The sequence below is a fragment of the Vidua macroura genome, chromosome 9 (genome assembly GCF_024509145.1).
Source record: "Vidua macroura isolate BioBank_ID:100142 chromosome 9, ASM2450914v1, whole genome shotgun sequence".
Classification (NCBI taxonomy): Eukaryota; Metazoa; Chordata; class Aves; order Passeriformes; family Viduidae; genus Vidua; species Vidua macroura.
In genome coordinates this window covers 9,832,916-9,855,078 of record NC_071579.1, presented here as the reverse complement: position 1 = coordinate 9,855,078, position 22,163 = coordinate 9,832,916, and the positions used below count along the sequence as shown (strand labels likewise).

Below are 22,163 nucleotides of genomic sequence, written 5' to 3'. Positions count from 1 at the left end.
AAACTCTAACTGAGCAAGAATTCAGAGAGTAAGATAAAGGATATCATGAAAATCAGTTTGCATCTTGTTTTTAATGTAGAAACCCAGCTCTGCTTTGATTAGGCATTCAGACAGCTCTGATGGCCTTCTGACATTTCTAAACTAACTGGAAAAATACAAAAGATGGGAGCAATATGATTGTGTTTTAAAGCATAACTTCCTAAAATGCATCTCATGCAGTTAGTTTTTGGTTTGTTGTTTTAGCTTGGGTCTTTTTTTTTTTCTGTAAGAACTATTTTATGAATAGAATTGATTTCTTTAGAAATATGCCACTAATGGCATTTTAATGACATTTATAATATAGAACAAGGCTAATTAAAGATGGCAAAAAATTGATTTTTACCAGTGCTATCTTTATACAGCAATAGATAACTGCAACTTCACTAATATGTAATTTTAATTTCCTACTGTCCATTTGATCAAGAACAGTTGATTAACAGGAAAATTGAATAGATTTCTAAATTTACATCTCAGTTGCCAGTTGGCAATAATCTTGTGAGATGTGATTTCCATTGCAGTTTTGCTGTGTACAACAAAGCTGTTATCACTGAGAAGGTAAAAATACATGTAGGCTCACAATTTAGAAGATACTTAAATCTTTGCATTTTGCCAAGTTTATTTTGTAACTTTATTAGTAGGAGGCAGCGTAATTCTGCCTGTGTCACTGTATCCAATCCACAGTGTGAACACAGCATTTTCTAAGAATGCTTTCTCTTCAAATACTTGCTATGAACTTGATCTCGTCTAGTTTGGAAAAAGGGAGGACTTTTCAGCAGTCCACTAGAAATCAGAGGAGCATGAAAATCAGATATCAGCAGGAAAATCAAGTGGTTTCTGGATTTTCTCTGTGTACAATAAGATGAAGCAGCACATCTTTTATGTTCAAAACAAAGTAAGGCAAAGCTCCAACTCATCAGCACACACAGCACTATTACTTGCTGTAATAGGGGGTGAGGCTGTTATTGGTGAAGCAATTTATTTCTAAGGACACATGTGAGTTTGCATTGCATAGATAGCAGGATTTAATAACAACTGTATCTCCCCACAGGTAATTGAACATCATTCTGTCATTTTTATCAACAGGCGTGTAATGTTGTCATGTTCCAGTTCCAAGGAATATACCATTAACTTATTATTACCAAATAGTCTACATCAAGTTAATTAGACCTAATAGCTGAGTTAAGTGATAGCACTTAGTATTTATGGCATCATGCACTCACACTCGAATTCTGCAGGCTCTTAATTTGCCTGTAAATGCTTTGTTTGGGATACTCTGGGATTTTCTACTTTACTGCTAAGAGGTGGGTCACAGTTTCCTCAGGCCTCAATGAGTTTAGTCCTTTTTAAGGAAGCTTTTTGCCCTCCCTCACATGGCCTACTGTTGTTAAAGGACAGGGTCTGTAAAATGACAGCATTTGCCATTTCAGAGCTCCTTAACCACTCTCCAGCACACTGTTAATCCATCACTTTCCAAGGGATCATGTAGGCTCTCCAGCCAGACATTCCCAGCAGCACAGCTTAAATACCCCTGCAGGAAATCAGGTTTTTCTGCATAGTACAAAGGACACAGAATGAAAGCAGCAACTTTCCTTTAACATTTGTCACCTCTAAGGACTTAAGCCAATGCTGGGGCTGGACACGGTTTAGGAAAGTTGCCCTCAGAACCCAGGCAGAATTCAGAAGAAATGGAATAAAGAAATGTAGCTAACCAGGGCTGGTACTGCCTGTTCTCTACACAGAATTATTATATTTAGAAAAGCCAAGAAAAGAAAGCTCAATGCAGCAAGGGAACACAGAACTGGAGAATGGTCGAGGTTGGAAGAACCCCCTGCTCAAGCAGGGTCACCTGCAGCAGGGTTCATGTTGAATCTCATGTGCTCTACAGATGATAAAGCATCAACCCTGCAAGCCTCTACACTTGTAAGCCTGCTGAAGACTGTAGGATCTTTGCAGCAGATTTCACCTGAGCTCATCTCACCCAACTGTTTCCTGAAAGAGATAATTTTATAACTCAGGCCATCACTAGAACTAATTCTGAGAACATGCTAAAAGCAAACCCATACATTGCTTTCCCAAGATGAGCAAGAGCCAGTTAATTACACAGCTCCCAAATGTCATCCTTCTGGTATTTTAGCTTGTTTTGTAAGAATGTTGGTTTTTTCTAATTGACTAGAGGTGAAGGGTCAGGCTTTGATATGCTCCATATACTCATCAAAGAATAAAATGTTAAAGTATAAACACATTTCTGATCATCACTTGGGGGCTACAGAAGATGTATCTAAAGCATTACTGGCTGCAGTGAGGGGGGAGTGAATCCCCCTAAAATCAGAAACTCTGAAATTCAGCATTAAAATCTTTTGCCCTTAACTGCAACCAAGGACTGGCCTAAGGACAGTGTTATGCAGTCAGGCCTAAGAACTTCAGAGAATCAGTAGCCAAAGGCTCAGGTGGTGTAGAAAAATTCCTCTTAACATCTCAATTCCAAAATGTGACATGGTTTCATGCAAACTACAGAGAGGTAAACTGGATTTTTTGATCTAAGGGGACAGCAACAGTTTGCATTTATTATGCAGCCATAGGGCTATGAGAAATAAGTGTCATCACTGACATTTGCTACAGTACATATTCCCACAGGCCTGTGTAAGGAAAAATCCTTAGGATAATGAGACCATTCAAAAATTCCATTTCATTGCAGCTATCCTCTATTTCCAAGGGTAGGTTCTTATCACGTGTTGTTTCAGAAATCCTCATCTGCATACCCATGAAATACCCAAGTCAGAGCCATATACAACAATTAAGCAACATAAAGACAAAATTAAATATTTAAGTCTCAATAAAGAACCAGATGTATTTAGAACATGCACTTAAATTTTCTTGTCACGTGGTCTTCAAAAACTGCAATGGTAAGAACAGAACCAGAACAAAGGCTGAAATGCCAGACTGATTTAATCTGGAAAAGTGAGGATTTCTGCCTTTGAACTCTGATGCAATCTCCCAGTTATACCTGACATCTACTTTCACAGAATAAAAATTTACCTCAGAGTGATGTGTCTATGGAAATTTCTGACAGAAGGTGCTCATTTAGGACAGCAAACATTTCTAAAACCTGTAAAGTAACAGGAAACTGAGTAACCCTCTGGTTAAAGGTTTAGATTAAAACTCAGGAATAAACCTTATTATACAAATGGCTAAGAAACTTGTTTTTTAAATAAGTGAAGATTAAATGTTTAAAAAATACGTTATGTTTATATCAAAATACTTTTGGCATGGCTCTCTGAATTTCAACAGTGATGTACATACATGAAAACAGAAATCCACATCCTTCTTAACAGCTTGCCACTCACCCACTTGGTGCTGCAGATGGTACCAGAATGTTTTCCTAAATATCTAAGCTTCTCTAAGACAGAAGAGATGAAACAGCCTTTCTTCACCAGGAATCAACCTAAGTTTAGCTTTCAATTGTGACCTTTTGTGTTTTCAACAACTGAGGAATAGGGAAAATTTGTGTTTCATCTCTGTGCTTTTTCATCTCCTTTTTCCTTTTGAAGTATAAAGACAATTTCCAGTCAGTGTAGTATGCTAATGGCTCATTACATCTCCAGGCTAGGAAATGCTGCAGCTCCAGCTGCACAGCATTACATGGGACTGCTGGTTCCCAAATTAATGGGAAGATTTTGATGTGGAATCCTGTAATGTTGACTTTGCTGTTCACTGAGTGAAAGCTGTGTTGGTGTCTCTAGTGTGATAGTCAGTCAGACTATCACAGAAATACAGAAACAATTGGGTCAGAAAAGAACTTTAAGATCATTGAGGCCAATCGTTACCCCAGCACTGCCCTGTTCACCACCAAACCATGGCCCTCAGTGCCACAGTTGCACTTCTTTCATTCAAAATCCTCCAGGATGGTGACTCCAGCACTTCCCTGGGCAGCCTGCTCCAGTGCTGACAACCCTTTTGGTGTAGAGATCTGGGAGAAGAGACCAACCCATGGGTTGGTGCATGACTCAGGTGCAGGACCTGGCACTTGGCCTTGTTGAACTTGGCAGAGCTGACCTTGGCCCATCCTTCCAGCCTGTCCTCGTGCAAAGCAGCCCCTCAGTATAAAAGAGCTGTTTGACACCTGCTCCTGCACACTTGGAGAACATTTTATAACCCCAAAGCACTTTAGAAGCATTAGCAGAATTCACTATGTGAGCCAACCAAATGGGAAGGGGAGGATTTTGCTGTGATATCTGCCAATATCTGAAAATAAGTAAATTCCTTCAACATTTCCTTTTTCATCTGAAGGAGCAAGAAAACTGACCAGCTGCAGAAGCCTGTCAGCTGACACTCAAACACAGGTAACAAAACACAGGATGACACTAAAACTTGTTTTGTATAAGGAAGCTGGGACTGGTGAAGGTATTTTGAATGTAAAATGTTCAGTTCACTGCTTAAAATTCACAGGGAAAAACATTACAATCATACAGGGGCTCTTTGATGGACTGTGTGAAATGAATAGGTGTTAGCTATTGATTTATGATGGAAAACAGACAGTTCTCCCTGCTAAATATCACAACCTGGTTACCACTTGTCCTGTTCTGAATTTTAATAGAATTGACACAGGTTTAAAGAGATTTAAACTTGAAATTAAAAAATAATATATAACTATGTGCAATAGTTCCATTTATAAGACTTGAAAATGCAACAGAAATTGTAAAATAAGAACTCCTAGCTTCTATTTGCAATACTGGAACAAAATCTACTGCACAGCATTCACCAGAAAAAAAAAAAAATCTGTTAACAATTGTGACTATCAACCATTAGCCTTAAGTTGTAGAAAAAAAATGATTCTGTAATGAAAACAAAAAAAAAAGTGATCTATTTGGCTTTCTGCCTAGTCACAATGGTCCATCAAAAGTAGAAATGCTATGAAATAATGAATCTCTGACTTAATAGCTCTTAGATACTGCATCTTCCATCTCTAGAAGAAATGAAAAACAAATAGTGTTCTTACAGAAATAACACAGATATTACCAAGTACTAGAGTAGAACAGCCCCTACTTTATCAGGCATTAAGGACAAACAGCACCACAGGGAGTCACACTTGATCCTAACTTTGGGCACAGTTTAATCACGTGTCATCTGTGATGAGAATTGCTTCTGCATGGCCACCCTTGTGTGGCAGGAGAGGAGGGCAAGTAACAACCAAGACAAAAAGCACAAATAGGATAAGCTAGGCAATGAATAAAACCTGGATACTCAATGGAGAAAATTATAAAATGATACCAAGGTAGTCTGTCAGTCCAGAAGGCTCAGAGAGCCACACACAAGAAATGTATGAAAATGTCTGCCTTTTGGCAGAACAGTCACTCATAGCTGAAGTTGCAGTCCTCAAAATAGCTAAACACCTTCTATTCAATACCAGAATCGAGGTGAAGGTATCTAAAAATCCATCAAATCACTTTCTCTCAACAAGCATCAAAAACTGTCCTTTAGGCTTGAAAAGATATGTACTATGTTGATCTAGATGAGCAGCTTCAAGGAAAATCAGCATTCAAAAGAAAACTTATGCAAATTTAAGTCATTTGGGTTTTTCAAATAGCTAAATTAGTCCCAGGTATTTTAAAGATATTGGGAATCTTTCCAAATTAGAAGGGACAATAATATTTTGACACAAATATTTGACACAAATAGCCCTGAGATGTATGCTTCCTCAAAAAGTTTTAGAAGAAAGACAAATTGCTTATGTCTTTAATTGCATGAAGTATGTGGGGAAATCATTAAAGTACATATAGAGTATGGATGAGAAGACATTTAAATGTCAGCAATTTCATTAATTTTATAACAGAAGACCAAGAGCTGGCAGAATAGAGGGTAACAAAGCATGAATGGCTGTCATTAGGGGCTAATAGAGTGTTAGGGTGGCTCTGGTTTTGTAAAATTCTGTAAAACTGGTTTTGAGGTACAGGCAGAAACACAGCAATGTGTTACCATTGCTGTGTACAAGTTACCAACATCCTCAAATCATCCAAGTCAGGCCCACTGTAGAAAACGATTCATGATATTGTGATTATTGACTCTGCTGCCTGAACTCTGTGGTTTATGGACAGGACACAAAGACTTATCATGACAATGCAAGTGCCTCATGTGCTTTTAGCAGGGCTTTAATCCAAAATCTGCTTTAGAAAATAAGAATGCTCGGTTTGTGCAAACCCTACAAGGAAAGCATGGGGTGCACTTCAAGGCATTAAAAGGATGAGTCAAAAATTCACAATGGTACTATGGTTAAGCTTTAGCAAAGCTGGTAACTACAAGTGGTCACAAGACAGGTTACAAGCAACTTGATAGCATCAACCTTTATAAAAGATAAGGAATCACTCCTGAGCACTAGGATATCTTCTTACACATGAAAGGATAAACCTGGAAGACTATAAATGACAAACAAATTCATTAACTTTAGGGATGAATAATTCAGACTCAAAATTCCTATCTTTCCTGAGCCCCACTTTCTCCATGTGAGGGAGTCAGTCTGCCTGTACAAAGTGGTGTCAGAAAAACAGTGACGTGCACTTGTTCAGAATTTTCTTCCTTAAGATGGGTATTTCAGTCCTTGTTTTCAGAGGACATGGGATTCCAGTTGGGATCTCCAGTCTATGGAGATCAGTCTTAAAGGATACAGAAGTCATAGTCATCCTTCCCACAAGAAAATATTCCTTCCCCAACACAATGGGGCAGCTTCAAGTGATCACGGGACATTTCACTGCTCCCTCTTGCTGGAGCAGAAATAGCAAGACTGGCAACCATAATTCTGTAGCACAAATTGCTCTACCAAAATTTCCAAAATTTAGTTCATGTTCTCTCATAGTTGTGCTTATATACCATTTAGTTACCATAAATGTGATAAATACACTTTATACAGATTAGCAGTTCTAGGTGTTTTAAAAGCATTTAAGTTTTTGTGTTTTGATTTAATAAAGTAATATATGGAAAGAATGTGTCTTGGATTTCCTGAAGGAAAGACACTGCATACCCACCTAGACAAGAGACAAGAAGTGTTTTTGGGGAAACAATATTGCAGATGCAGTAAACACAAAATCAATTAGATTTTGATCAATATCCTGAACAGTTTGTCAAGAAGCATTAAGACAAATCAGTAATCCATCAACAATGACAATACCCCAAGTATTTTACCCACCCTATCTATAAGAATAAACAATGACAAGCAAAAAATGAAATTTTTTCACTTCAAGAGCATGGTCCTTGAGACTAAAAATCAGACCCCAGAAAGGTGTTGTTTGGGAGGTTTTTTTTGCTTGTTTCTTCCTGAAAAGATAATAAGAATTTTAATTCAATATTATTTATTTGTCGCTGTTATTCAGTTCCTGGATAATTAGAACAGAATTTTCATCCCTCGTCAGGCAAAATACTGTGTGGAAAGCTAATGATGCCACCCTCAAAATATCATTAGGTTACTTGATGGAGAACATGATTTATGTATGTTATGGAAGCATTTACTCCAGGGATCTTTTTCAAGAGCAAAATTTTGTTCTCTGATAAACAGAAATGTAATGACAGGCTATTACTTTTAGGTGGCTGAAGTTTGATTTCCTAGAGTTACAAAGAGAGTCTGCTTTTGTTCTAATAGCATGATATATTTCTGTGGTGGAAATAATTAATGACTGTGCAAACTTTGGCCAGCACTGCACTGGGAAACACTATTCAATATTCTTACACACAGGTAAGTTTTAGAGTAAGTCAAATTCAACCTACATTTTCAGAAAGCAGCAAAGAAAACTTACCTCCAATTCCTGCATATTCAAAGGCTTTATACCTGGGCAGAAAAAGGTTTTACTTTTTGGATCTGTTTAAAAATTAGGTTCAGTTACTTCTTTAGTCATAAAGAAGTAGCCAGAGAAGTATTTAATTCCTGAGAAAAGATGAAGGTAGAGAAGTGCCTTCACTCACAGCTACTACTGCAGAACTGTGCCATCACCCACTGAGCTGAACAGCACCCTGTGAAGGAGGTTAACTGATGAAGCTGTTCTTAAGTCCCAAAAGAAATAGAAAACCCAATGATCAAAGGCTTGGAGGTTTTTCTCCCCTTCTCCCCTCCCCACCAGTAGCAGCATAATTTGCTCCACTAAAGTCTTACATCTAAGAGAAGTATGAATCCAGGCATCTAACTTTTCCAACGACTTTACAAGTGAAATATTTCAACTGATAATCACAGAAAAAAACCCCCAAACTACTTGCAGATAAAAAAGCTTGGGACTTGCACATAAACTCACTTGGGACACACGGAGTGAAAGGCAAGGCAGCTCTAAGGTGCAGTTTACAAATTCACACACCATGAGACAGCAGCCTCTTTATTTTGGCTCAGGGTAACCAAAGAGTTAAAAGTTTGGCTGTTAACAGAAAATAAATGAAAATTTTATGCCCCAAAGATGCAGAGAACATACACAGAATCCTTACCAATTATGAGCAGGTTAAATACAGGTTAAAAACTCTTGCTCCTTATCTCCCTACTATGGAAGTTCTGATATATGGAAGAGAACATATGTGAACTTTTAATGTGTTATTTTCTTCTACTAGATCATGCAAGCAGTGCTAGAACTGCCTGCTTCACCACATCAGCTGTGAACCACCCTTCTCATTTTTTATGACCCTGGAGGTTTCTCCCTTTCCCTTGTGAGGCTGCCACACATTTGGCAGTCTGAGTGATGTGAGGAGTTCCTAGCACAGAAGCACTGTCAGCACTGGAGGCTACGTTGGTATGACAAGCAGAGGAATATTAACCACAGTAAAATATCCAAGATATGTAAAGCTCAGCAAAAAGGCTGAAGTGTTTAAAGCTATCTCACAGATTCCTCCTATTCTCTTTATCTTTGGACCATAATGTATCAAATTCTTTGGCTTGGCTAAGATTCTCAGTGAAATGCGACTTTGTAGACAATAACAACAATAACTGAACGCTTGCAGAAGGCATCTGCAGAATTGGTTTGGAAAAAATTAGAAATATTTAAACAGTACTGGGCATAAACATTTTCTTTACAAATGAGCACTGAATCTGTATATTTGTATACTGAATCAGTTATATTTGCATTTGTTCATTTCACACCTTCATCAGACTGATGTTAATACAAGTAACCTTAGGGTATGAAGGAAATTAAATTGCTGAAAGTATCCAAAAGCATTTTGCTAACCTCAAGCTACTTGGGAAATAAGGTACAGCTCTGCAGACTTTTATTGTGAAGTAATCATTATAATTTACATCCTGGGTTCTTACAGGTACATGTAGCCAAATGCTTCTAAACCCTTGGGTCCAGTTACCTCATGATAATCATGCCAGTTGGTGCCAGATTTAGTTTTACTCAAAATACAATGCTCAGAGTTAAAATCAACACTTTCTGAATCTAGAGAAACCTGTAAACTTTTTTTTTTTCCTTCTGGGTTACTATGTGAGATGTGAAGTCCTTAATAAACAGCCTGTCAGCTGTGAATTTCTTTCCAGAGGTCAAAAACTCTGAGTAGTTTAAACTGTTTTTAAGGAAAAAAACCAAACTTATTCCTTCAAAAGAAAAATCATTCCAGAGCTGGTAACCACAAGTGGTCACAAGACAGGTTACAAGCAACTTGATAGCATCAACCTTTATAAAAGATAAGGAATCACTCCTGAGCACTAGGATATTTTCTTATTACATACAAAAGGATAAAGTTGGGTATGTTCAAACCTGAGTGCAAGGTGAAGCCACTGAGGGATGCACAGGACTTTTTAGATCAGTGAAACAGCAGAACCTTCTTCTTTCTGCAAAGTAAGTTTGGACTTCCCTCCTGGCACTCTGAATTTCCAGCTGACTTTCCATGCCTGCAAAGGTAAACTTTTGTGAACCACAGGAAACCAGCATTGTACATCTGCTTTGATCCATAGTGAGATGTGGCAATACATTAAGGAGAACCATTTCCACATAGCAAGTGAAATAAGTTTACTGAGAAGTGAAATAAATTTACAGAACCCATTATACAAAGTCCCAGATGCCTAAAGAAGTAGTGATGTAAAGAATGCTGATATGTAACCTGAATAAACAATATCATCACACACACTACAGAAATTCACAGCTCCTGAGGGGATACCCATCTGAAAGCTTCATGAACAATCACAAAAAACTGCTGACATATGCATTTCCCAGCAAATAGCAGGTTGCACTATAGTGACTTTTTATTTTGAATTTCAAAGGCTTTTGTAGTGTGCCACGTTACTGAGTACAGGGCAGATGCATTTCCGTGGAGGGCAGATGTTTAGGTATCTGGATTACCAAAAGTGGAATACAGAGATTTGAACCTGGAAATTTCACCTGTAAGAAATACTTTGAAATTCTTCAAAACAAAACAAAACCCAAAAAACCAACATCCTCAGTCTACGTTAAATGATGTTATAATATTATCCCATTTTAGCCACTGACACTAAGAAGGATTTTTGCTTTCAAAGTGACTGAGTTTTCCATAACTTCATCTGTCATGTGATAATTTGCTTTGCAAACTTCAGATATTGTAACACTCACACTGGAACAAGTGTGAGATGTGGTACCTGTGTGTTAAATAACTTGGAATACTTGCTCTTTTTTTTTTTTTTTATTTTGCTTTACCTGGATTTATAGCACATGACCAACTAAGGCCCTTGAAGGTACAGTAGAATAACAAAGAATTCTACCAAATAGTCACAGATTGAGTGTGCATGCCTGGATCTGTTTCATCACCAGATGAGCAATACATTAAAAATATAGTTAGAACTAAGATTTCTTGAAACTTGCAGGACTGACTTGCCATAAAAGCGTGAAAAACTTGGACAAAAGAATATTTTAGGGCACAAAATCTATTTGTGCTATAGATTTTACTTTGTGCTTTCACTGTAGAAATCAGCCACCATAATAATTCACGTTTTAGAAGAAATGTGTAAGCTAAAATATCTTTTTCTAGAAGTGATCAGATTCCTGCTGTCTTTTGAGGAAACATTGCATATAGAACAAGAAAACCTGTGGTCATTAATGTTTGAGACTTACTCCAGCACAGGGAATGAAAAAATAATAAAAGTGTTATTTTTTTTCCCCCATATTCCGTTCCAAATCTCACTGAAACAAATAAAAATACGTCAAGGTGTGAGAATTTGCAAGAACAGCCTGTAAATCCAGGAAATATCCCAAACTCATGCTCTTAGGAAGCAACCCAACTGCAATGGCATTTCTCTGAGAGCTCCTGTACGTCACACAACAAATACAGTTACCACTGCCCATCTCAAGCAGGAAGCTCACAACTCACAAACTCATCGTCATTGTGTTGCATCTGGCACTTTTAAAAACGACTCTTTAAGCTGAAATTAAATTTTAGCCTTTACAAAGCTTAGCCTCTTCCAGTTCTGGGAGAGAGACCCCATGTGTATCTCCTGTTCCACCCTCCATTTCCTCAGCCTTATCATTGCTCAAAGCTTTGGAGCAGGCAGCTTCTTAAACACTATCAACTGAATCCTGCTTTCATTTTTTAGAGGTCTTTAATCTTAAAACACCAAAATTGTTTTATTAGATTTAACTTTGCCCCTTAATCCTGGAATCTCAGACCTTAACTAACGCCTCATATCTCAATATGGTGCTCCTTATGTTCCTCACAAGGAAATTCCTTCTTCCACCTTGTAAATGCTACATATACTAATTATTACCTCAGATCTGGATTGAACTGTTAAAATCCCTCTACTGAACTGATGTAGAATCTCAGAAAATACATGAGAAACTTGTTACTGAAGATTTTTAGTATCTCAACAACCAATGTGGTGGGATTTGGTCTAGAAACTACCTTGAAACCCACCCCTCACTTGCTGAGACAGACTAAGAATAACTTAACAGAGCACACAATTCTTACCAGCTCCAACATTATTTATTTTTAACTAATTCACATGGTAGCAAGCAGAGACTTTCTATTATTTAGAAAAATGAGAGCCCTTGTAGTGCACAGTTCTAATATATATCAATGTTAAATTAGGAAATCAGCATTCTAATATATGCACTTCTTAAAATCAGTATTTTAGGTAGCAGGACTTCATTGTAAATGCAAACTCTACTTCAAAATCAGTGGAGAAGTAATGAAATTCATATTTTTTTCCTGTGTCCCAAAAATTTTTGCTGGCTTACCATTGCATCAAAATAGAATAATTGTATTTTACAAATATTTTAGAAATTTCTATTGAAGCTGAACATTAAGCACTATTATTGGATACTCCCATGCTAAAACATTATGCAAGACACATTGGTTGTTCAATTCCCATTAGGAACTGAGAGACAATCCTGGAGCTAAAATATGCCAAATATTGAACCTGAGTTCAACCACTTTGGGTAAAGCAAGAGTTTATTTTCATGGAACAATGGAAAGAAAATCAAGGCTTTTGAGAAAGCCTTTTCTGCTTTCTACTAATAAATAAAAAGAATAAATATAATTTAAAAAAACCTACCCACCACATTTCAGTCAGCTTTGAGCAAACCCTGAGTCTTTCTAGTCAAACACCTCAGAAACTCTCCCATGTACCTAAAGCATTTTATTTACTGAGACCTATGGCAATAGAGAACACATGTCCAAGGTTTATAGTTTGGAGCTTTGAAACACAGCTGAGCAGCATTCAGAATAATCTTTTCATTTAAAAATTACCTTAGATCATAATGCTGTGAACAAAATAAAATCTTTTTTAACAGAAAACAATTATATTTTTGTTCATCTGATGCAGTACAGTCATGGTAACTCTCTGGATAAGAGGACAAAGGCTAACAGCCATTTGCTCACTTCCTCTGGTGTGATCTTAGTAGTTTCAGCATCTTCTGAAATGATTTCTCTATGGCCACTTTGAAAAGTTATACTTACCAAAAGAAATGAGTAATAAATTATAATAAATACTCAATCCTGTTAAAAACAAATAGCTTTCCCCCAAAGGGTAATGTAAAAGATCTCAGGTTTACTTTAAACATTTTTTGAAAAATCTAAAAATATTGGGTAAGAGAGATTGTAATGGAAAGGGAAGCAAGCAAGTGAATGTGCTTTTCCTTTTACTTCTCATCCTTCTCCAGAATGCATCAGAAGCAATTTTGATCATTTCAATCTCTTGCTGTGCGACTTGCTATAAGTCATAAGAAAGGTGGTATTTATATATCCCAAAGCTAAGCTGGTCCTTCCCATGGCAATCTGTGCCTCCCTTTCCTTCTGCTGGTGCTGGGTGAGTGCTTGAAAGGAGACCCTGGGCTGCCAGAAGGTCTGGAGCCAGGCTGAGGATTGTGACCTGTGCACTTCAGACTGGATCATCCCTCTGACAGTGCCTGGGCAGAACAGGCTCCGGCTCTCCGAGGCAGGAGGAGCTGCAAAACACCTCATGGGTGAACCTCCTGCCTTCAGAACAAAAAATCATGTCAAAGCCAACCCATGGGGCTACAGAGTCTGTGCCTATATCAGCCTAATTCTTTCAAACGCTCAAGGATTACCTTTTCCCTTCCTCCTCTCACTCTTTAGATAAGACTCCTCCCAAGTAGCAAAGTTCCCATGGACTTAAACAAAAACCATGAAGAATGGCTTGAAGAATGGAATTCCATGAATAATGGAATGAACCACCAAGAACAATTACTTGTGACAGCACCGCTCCCTGACAATTTGGGTTCAGAAAGGAACACCTTTACATCACTATGAAGAAGTTGCCAGAATCAAATATAAAAGACACACTGTACAGGTAGAAAGCCACCAAGATGAAATTTCACTTTGGTGAGGTAGCTGCAGTGACAGGCACCTTAAACTTCTTGGACAGATGAAAATAAAGGTGATGAAATCAGTAACTCTCCCTTCATAATTACTCATTAAAATAAATTGTTTTGTTCACCTCACAACAGCTGAAAAATTCATTCTTCTAAATGTCTGTAGTACTTAGCAGCACATAGGTATTTTTAACAGAAAAAGTTGTATATCGTGGTGTGCCCAGCAAAAGAACAAAATTTCACCTGCTATAAATTTGTTTAGTTCTACTGACTGGCAAGATTTTCATTTACATCAGCTGTATCTAAATCTAAACAAGTTTGGCTCCAGCATGACATGCCAAAAACCCAGACAAAGTATCTATAATTAGAAAAAATATTCTCATTAAATTACAGGTCAACATTTGTGTAGGAAATATAACTGTTCATTCATGTCAGTTTTCTATCCTTTGGACTACTCAACATGAACTATCAAACAAGAGCAAGCTAGAGTTTTTGGGGCATCTGAAGAGATCTTTGTTCCCATAATTAATCTCTTTTGATAACTTATTGCTATTCACCATACAGTGATCAATCACCATTTGCACTAGTGCAAATACTTTCATTACATGTCACTAACAGAAAGACTTATTTCCAGAATTTGAAAGACATCTTTAAAAGGCTGTCTTTTGGTATGAATAGAAATTTTAAAAGGTAAACAAAAGAAAATAAGATGCATTTAAGAAAGAGCATAATCTGCACAATTAGAGGATCAGACAACAAACCTTGGCCAACTTGCACACTAATGTAGTATTTCTCTCAAATTTTAAAGGTAAAGTATAGAAGGCCCTGCTTGAAAAGAGTCAGATGGGTGATGTCCTCAGAGCAAAGAGAGAGAAAGATCACTTCTCTTTGTATGTATTTTGGTGACAAACACTTCTAACTGTGTAAAAATGTGATACTTTTTCCTCATTATCTTAATTCAAGCTGCCTTCCCTACCATCAGTGTGGTTTTATGCCAGATGCTTTTCAGTCATTACTTCATGAACAAAGAAAGAACAACATGAAGAAGAGTGTGAGAAGGATTTAGGTAGCAATTTACCCAAGGTGTCTTTCCAACAGTGAAGTCAGTTATCTCAGCATGGTCAATTATCTTGATCATGTTCTCCCACTCAGCTGTGCTTTAAGCTCACCACTGTGTTCAGGTGATGCAGGAGGGTTTGTGGTGAAGAGCAAAACAGAAATTGTCATTCAGAGAGCTTTTAGGCAGCTAAAAATCCCCAAAACCACCTCCACAACAACAAAAGCCAACACATTTGAGCAAATCTCTTTGTAGATAGTAAAAAAATCCTTGTAGTTGAGGAGGAAAAAGTGTAATTTTCATTGGATATATTTCTTATGTTTTCACCTGATCTATTAACTACATTAACAGTGATCCACATCCATTAACAACTGCATACACAGATTGATAACAAATTTTGTTTTACAGAAGTCAAACAGATAAAGAAAACATTCATGTAGGGCAGAAAAAGACAGAGTCTGTTCCTCAAACTATAAACAGTTTCCATATACTATGAAATGGAGAAGGAGGAAAAACAATTTTCATTACATAAATTTGGAGAGTTACTCAACTCCAGGGATATAACAGTTTTAAAAAATATTCTTTAAAAATGAAAATATTTTTCATAATTACAATAATGTCTTTTCCAATTTCAGTTGAGTTGCACAAATTGAAACTATATAAATGCAAAGGCTTTGAGATCAGGTAATGAGCTCTCATTCAGTAGCATTTAACTTGATGTAGTTCTAGTAATTTAGCCTGTAGCCTGCACTGAACTACAAAGTGAATTTGTCTAAACATGATTTAAATGTATTTTGCATATTTTGTATTCTGAATTTTAAAAGGTGAAAAAGAAATGGATTTAATTTTTTTCTTTCTTACATCAGGAGATAATTTCAAAGTGGAACACAAAGAGATTTGCAGACAAAATGCTTTTTCGACCTTCAAATCCAATGCTTTTCTACTGGTTATTTTAATTATTAACAATCAAATTCCATGCTTTAGACTGGTTATTTTAATTATTAATAATTTTAATGAGGTTGAAATTAAATATGGTAGCTGACACACATTCCAATCAGTGTGTGTATTGGTTTTAGCCCAAATAGGAATTTGAGGTAGTTTGTCATATTGCATGAAAACACACATTTTCATTAAAAACTATAGGACATGCAACAAGATTTTTTAAGTTCCAGATAATAGTTTCATTTCTTTCCGAGAATAGTTATGCTATGAACAGAAAAGCAGAGATGACTGTCAAACACAGGTAATTATTGCAGAAATATGCACTAAATTGAAGATTTCTGCTTGCTGTTATCAACTTCGGGATAAACAAACTCAGTTCCTTGGCTTTTGCAAGCAAAGCAGAGAAAAAAATCCTGGGATTCAATTTAATTATTCCCATTTAATGACTTGTATTTTCATCAATGAATACAAACAATATAAAGGAAAAAAATATGGGCTTCTGTAAACTTTTCATAGAATTTTATTGAAGGAATATTTAAGTAGTAATCCCCCTGTGTACCACATATAGGACAAAATCTTCACCCCTGCAAATTGGGAGCCATTTCAAAGGCAGAGTCTTTTTTAACATGAAACATTTCTTTTGTCACCAATATCTTTGGAACACAAGCCCTGTGAGGAACGTTTGAAGGAGCTGGGGGTGTTCAGCCTGGAGAAAAGGAGGCTCAGAGGTGACCTCATCACTCTACAGCTCCCTGAAGGGAGGTGCAGACAGGTGGGGTCGGTCTCTTCCACCGGGCAGCGCTGACAGAACAAGAGGACACAGTCTCCAGCTATGTCAGGGGAGGTACAGGTTGGATATTAGGAAAAAAAAATTCACTGAAAGAATAATAAAGTACTGGAATTGTCTTCCCAGGGAGGTGGTGGAGTCACCATCTCTGGATGTGTTTAAAAAAGACTGGACACGGCACTTGGTGCTATAGTCTAGTTGAGGTGTTAAGGCATGGGTTGGACTTGATGATCTTAGAGGTCTCTTTGAACCTCATTATTCTGTGATTCTGTGATTTTCTCTCACTCATGACTAGTCAAGTGATATGGTTTTACTCATTGCAAAGAGGAGAAAGAAGAAACCCCAGCTGTGGGGAGGTTTTGTGCACTCCCTGGGCAGCATGGGCCTGTGCTCTGGAAGTGCTTCTGCAGGTTGCAAAGGGCTGTTTGCTGATGGAGCACTGTGATGCCCCATGGCTCTACACAGGAGACAGAACACCCAGAAGACGTGGGGGTGTTCATGCTGCTGTCAAATAGCCTGGAAACAAACTTCACATGGAAGTCTGGGGTCACTAAGGAAGACTACAGCACGGCTGAAAGCTCCCTGTGCCTGAATAGAGCATACCAGGACTACAAAGCTATTGCTGCAAACCTGCATGGATCTTATTACATACCCAAAGTCTGAACAGATTCTCTTCAAACTTTGAGTATTTCTGCACAGAAGGTTTGATCCATTTGTTTCAAGTTCCTATGCATACTGCACTGCTGACTGAGGCACCAAAATACCCTCTTGACTTGTCTTGAGCTGATCAGACACAAAGAAAACATTTCCCCTTCTGTCAAGGTCAAGAGGTTCTTATCACCATTACCTTACCACTCAGGCCATTGCCTGCAACTATTTGCTCTCAAAACCTCTTATGAGCTGCAACTAAACTCCTAAATATGGTTTTCCTCATAAACTCCTCAGACCTGAACAGTTTGTGCAAGCAACAGCTCTGCAGGAGCAGGTCAGGAGGTGCAGGGAATAGTGACGATCCTCACAGCAACAGCACGTGCTGTCCCACCTACTCTGAGAAAAAGCAAAGCAACTAAAGACCTTTCTGTTGAGTTCTCTGTCCTAATCCCAAATTTAAGCAACCTTCATCCCACAACTTGCCGTCATTTTCACATTCTTTGCTCCTTTCCTACAAACTTTGCTTTGAAGTTGAGTTTCAAGGCAGGGGCGCAGTGAGCTCCAGCACTGCTGCAGAAAACAACCAGAGTGGCAGCAATTCAGTTCTTCCACTGAACTAAACCATGGCTTGGGTAACAGCAGCCAGACAGGAATGTTCATGTCAGAAATCTATTAGCAGAATCAAACTTTATTTTATGCAATGATTTCTAGCATTGGTCTGGAAATACTCTTCGTTCTCAGCCAGAATCTAAATTTCTAAGTGTAAATATTAGAAAAAACAGCTGGGCTGAATCATTTTCCAGCACCTCTTTTTGAGGTAACAAGTGTGATTTAACAGCAGGTGAACAAAGAGGGACATCATTCTCAAACCAGAAGTTATTGTTATGATGCAAACCCATCATCAAAAGCTGAGTTTCTGGTTCTCGCCTGTTAATGGCTGGTTTGGATGTGCCTCCCAAGGACAGTACATCTCTTACAAGATATCAGTGCAGGTGCTAATTACAATAAGATGGGCCAGTCAGAGGAGAAGAGCTCAAGAAGCTTGAAGGAAATGTGTTAATTTGTACAGATAAAAGCAGTATCACCATCACCCACAATTCCTGTAAGTAGCTTGTATGTGGATGGTATTGCTTGTGGTTTCACTTTTTCACGGGGGCCCATAAAAACCACACAATGCCCAAAAATCACATAATGCTTTCATTGGCATTTACATTCTTTAAAAGAACTTTTAAAAATAGAAATCTTACTTTGAACTGAGCATTTCAACCCTAAAACCATAACAGTCCTTTCTCATCCCCCTAATGGGTTTGGCTTGCTGGGACACAGAGCTGTGCTCCAGCTGTGAAACTGCAGCCTGGAATGCCAGAGCTTGGCCTGAAAGGGTGCCTGAATCCAGGTGCAGATCATTAAAGACAAATGCAGATTGCCCTCTGCTCTTCTTTCCCTGTAGCTCCCTAGAATAGGTGAATACTCCCCCTCTCCCTCTGCATATATGTTTTTTTTTTTAATCCATAATTTCCAGTGTCTGAAAAGACATAAAATGAGGGCAATCATCCTTTTAATGACAGCAACTTTGACAGGCAGGACTTGAAACCAGGGCCCTCAGTGCATCACAGAGAGAGGGGCAGGCAGTCACTGCTGCCATCCTCCAGGCAGAGACACACACCCATTAAAATCACAAGCAGCTGCACTTTAAGAGACATTTGTGCATTACTAAGCAACCTATTGTAATAAAGAAAAATATATTGTGCTGCAGCAAGGATTATGAAATACCTAAGAGAGCAGTAAAACATAATTAATAGGATATTGCAGATTTATAAAGCTGTAATGACATAAATTTGCTGTTCATAATTTAAATTAAACTGAACAGTTCTATGTGCTCTTCACAGGCACTGTAAGGGCAGGTGAGCTCTTTCAATACCAATGTTTTTCTGAATATGGCTTTTGCCTACAATTAACACGAGGGTGACTCAGAAGAAATCTTTTATATTTGTGCTTTATGGAACCATCTTAACTGTACAGAGGGGGGCAACAAAAATTCATAAATCCAGTTGGTAAAGAACATTATTTATCACAAAATGTTTAGCAATAGAGTTCAGTATTGTGACTTTTCAAACTGATGAAAGGTCTTTAAAGAAAAAATAAATTGGGACTTTTCCATAGCAAGACAGCAGATGACAAGCCAGGCTGTGGATCAGGAACACACTGACTAATTTCACTCGTGCAGACAGCTGCAGCACAGGAATGCACTCCTGGTGAAAACTCAAAATATTTGCTAGGGACCACTGAGGAGCACGCAGTGAATACTAAATTCACAGCTGGCTCTGTACAGCCAACTGTACAGCTCATAACCACTTGATCTAGAGTTCCAAAGTTACTCTAATTGCTCAGAAAACTTCTCTCTGAATCTGTGCATCAGAACAGAAAACAAAGGCGTTACCTCACGATGTGCAGGAACATGTCACAATTTGAAAAACATAAGGAAAAACATATTCAAAATTAAGATGCTTTTTTCATTGCAAACGAGTATATCCATCTAGCATGGATGCATTTTCCTGCCTGTCACCAGATCACTCCAGGGCTTTGCACAGATTTGGCTAATGAGACACCTACAGTCAGTTTGTGCTGGCTCTAAATGGACCTGTGCCAATTCACACAGGAGAATCTCCCCTGTCACCTCTTTATTTGTTACTATCATCTCTCAACTATATGAAGACCATTTTAATGCCTTTGGTGTAGTAAATATTTTACCTCTTTTAAGGCAGGGTTTGCAGTGTTAAACATGTTTAAGATGAACTATTCAACTGAAATTAACCATCTGATTAGATTCAGTGTGAAAGGTTTTTAATTTTGTCAGGATTTGAGAACAGATTGCTCTCACTGAGAGAGCTTTCCATGCCTCTTAAACCACAGATAATTTAATTTATAAATGACATGAAGGGAAAGGAAGTGCTAAAACCTAGCTTTAATCTTTCTTGTATGGTATAAGATGATTGGTCAATAATTTTTCAGTATTTTTATTTTACAAATTTTAGAAGGATAAGTATAGATTATCCTAGTAGTTTAATTTTCCAAAATCTCTTTCTTTCTTGCCAAATAGTCAGGGTTTTCTGCCATTTTCCACTGTGAGCTTCTCCAGAAGCTCAGCAAAACCAGTGAATGTTCTTGACAGGTCCTCCATTATAATTTATAATTTTTAGTAGCTGAAGTGGTTTTGCCTCACTAAAACTGACTGTCAGATAATTCCAAATGATCAAAAAGGAAAAAGACAGGTGGCCAAATTCTGAAGCAACAGAAGATGAAAATCAAGTATCCCCAAGATACAGCCCCAGTAATCCAGAAACAGACATTGATTCAGTTTGAAATTATGTTTTTTTCAGAGACAGCACTAACAGAACAGAACAGCAAAACAGTCGTGTGGAGCTATGGCTATGGCATAACTTCAAGTCAGAATCAGCTTGGGTGGGAAAAGAACGAGGGGCACTACACCCATCAGGTAAGGAAAATAGCTTGGGAAGGAAACAAAGAAATCTCGAGACAAAGAAACAAACAAAACCCAACCAAATAACCTCTCCCCCCCTAAATCCCCTAGTATCAGTTTCTGAGATAAAGAGTCAATCATTCTGGAATTACCAGGAATGCCATATGATAGGCTAGAAATGAACTTCACTACTCTAAACTTACAGGGAATTATTAAAATTGCCTCACTGGAATGATGCCATGTACATATTGTAAGTGTTAAGGAGCAGATTAACTGAAATGAGAAAAATATTTTAAAAATAAATCTATATAAGTTTTAGTCAAATGGTCTAAATTGAGGTATTTGGTCATAGAACAAATTTGAGGGTTTATTATTACCAGTATTAAAGGGATCCTTATTTAAGATCTGTCAGTTTTCAAAATGTTATTTTTTGCTCAGCTCATCTTCAAAAACATTTTGGATCCTGTGATACAATCCAGAGAAACCCCTGTGGGCAATTTTCAGATTTGTGCCAGGTTAAAAATAATTTGTGTGCAGCTTTGGAACGATGAGGTTGGTTTTGAAACACGTCTCTTAGCTTTACTTCTGGTGTGACCCAAATGAAAGAAAACACCAGTTCTGAGCTCCCAGAGGATGAAAACCAAGGCACAGAAACAGTGGGATTCCCAGTCCCTGTGGCTGAACAAATGGGGATAACATCTCAGGGAAAAGACTCCTAAGTTTTATGGAAATGTGAAACAATATCTGAATGTATAATCAAGGCATTTACAATCTAAAATCTTGGGAAAAAGCTGAAAATCAGCCAACTGTGAAGCAGAAAGTAATACATAAACAAACAAGTTGCAGAGCAATTTAGAAATTCAAGAAGTGATGTAATTCTCATTATCATTCATGTATCACAGGCAACTAATAATGGTATCATGAGGCATGACTTTTTTATTAGCATAATTTTCTTCTTGATGCTACCATTATGGCTGTCTTATGTTGACAAATGACTGCTGCCCATTCCTACATCTGCTCCCATCTCCCTTAGACAAATTATTTTATGTTTCTGTCCTACCTGAAACAAAAACAAACCCCCCAAACAATCCTTTTTATTTTGTTTCTGTTTAATTACTTTGTTTTCTATATTCATTTATGCTGTGTTTTTTTATGGTTACAGCTAGTTGAATTACACTGTTGTATGTAGAGGATCATGGAAAATTTCATAAGCGTAACCTTTGAGAAATATTAATTCTGCTTCTTACTAATCATTATGGACATATATTCTACTGTGTTTTGGTTGGGATGTACTCTGAGTGCATTCTGCATTATAATTTTTATATGGGGAAAACCACCAGGAAACAATCTTTAGATTAAACAATTACAATAAAATGTTATTGTATTGTATTGCTCAAAGTTCCATGCAGTTGTTAAATTAATGCAATTTATCTGCTCTACAGCAGAGTTACA

The 22,163-nt window shown here is 37.6% G+C and overlaps 1 long non-coding RNA gene across 1 annotated transcript in view; it reads right to left on the bottom strand.

Moving 5' to 3' along the window:
* Nucleotides 1-1,767: 1,767 nt before the first annotated feature.
* Nucleotides 1,768-22,163, bottom strand: part of LOC128811684 (uncharacterized) — a 106,196-nt gene continuing 85,800 nt past the window's right edge. Inside the window, exons 2-4 of the long non-coding RNA XR_008438428.1 lie at nt 9,753-9,886; nt 3,076-3,145; nt 1,768-2,028 (exon numbers count right to left, since the gene is read on the bottom strand). This is a non-coding gene — a long non-coding RNA (uncharacterized LOC128811684). The remainder of the gene's footprint in view (nt 2,029-3,075; nt 3,146-9,752; nt 9,887-22,163) is intronic.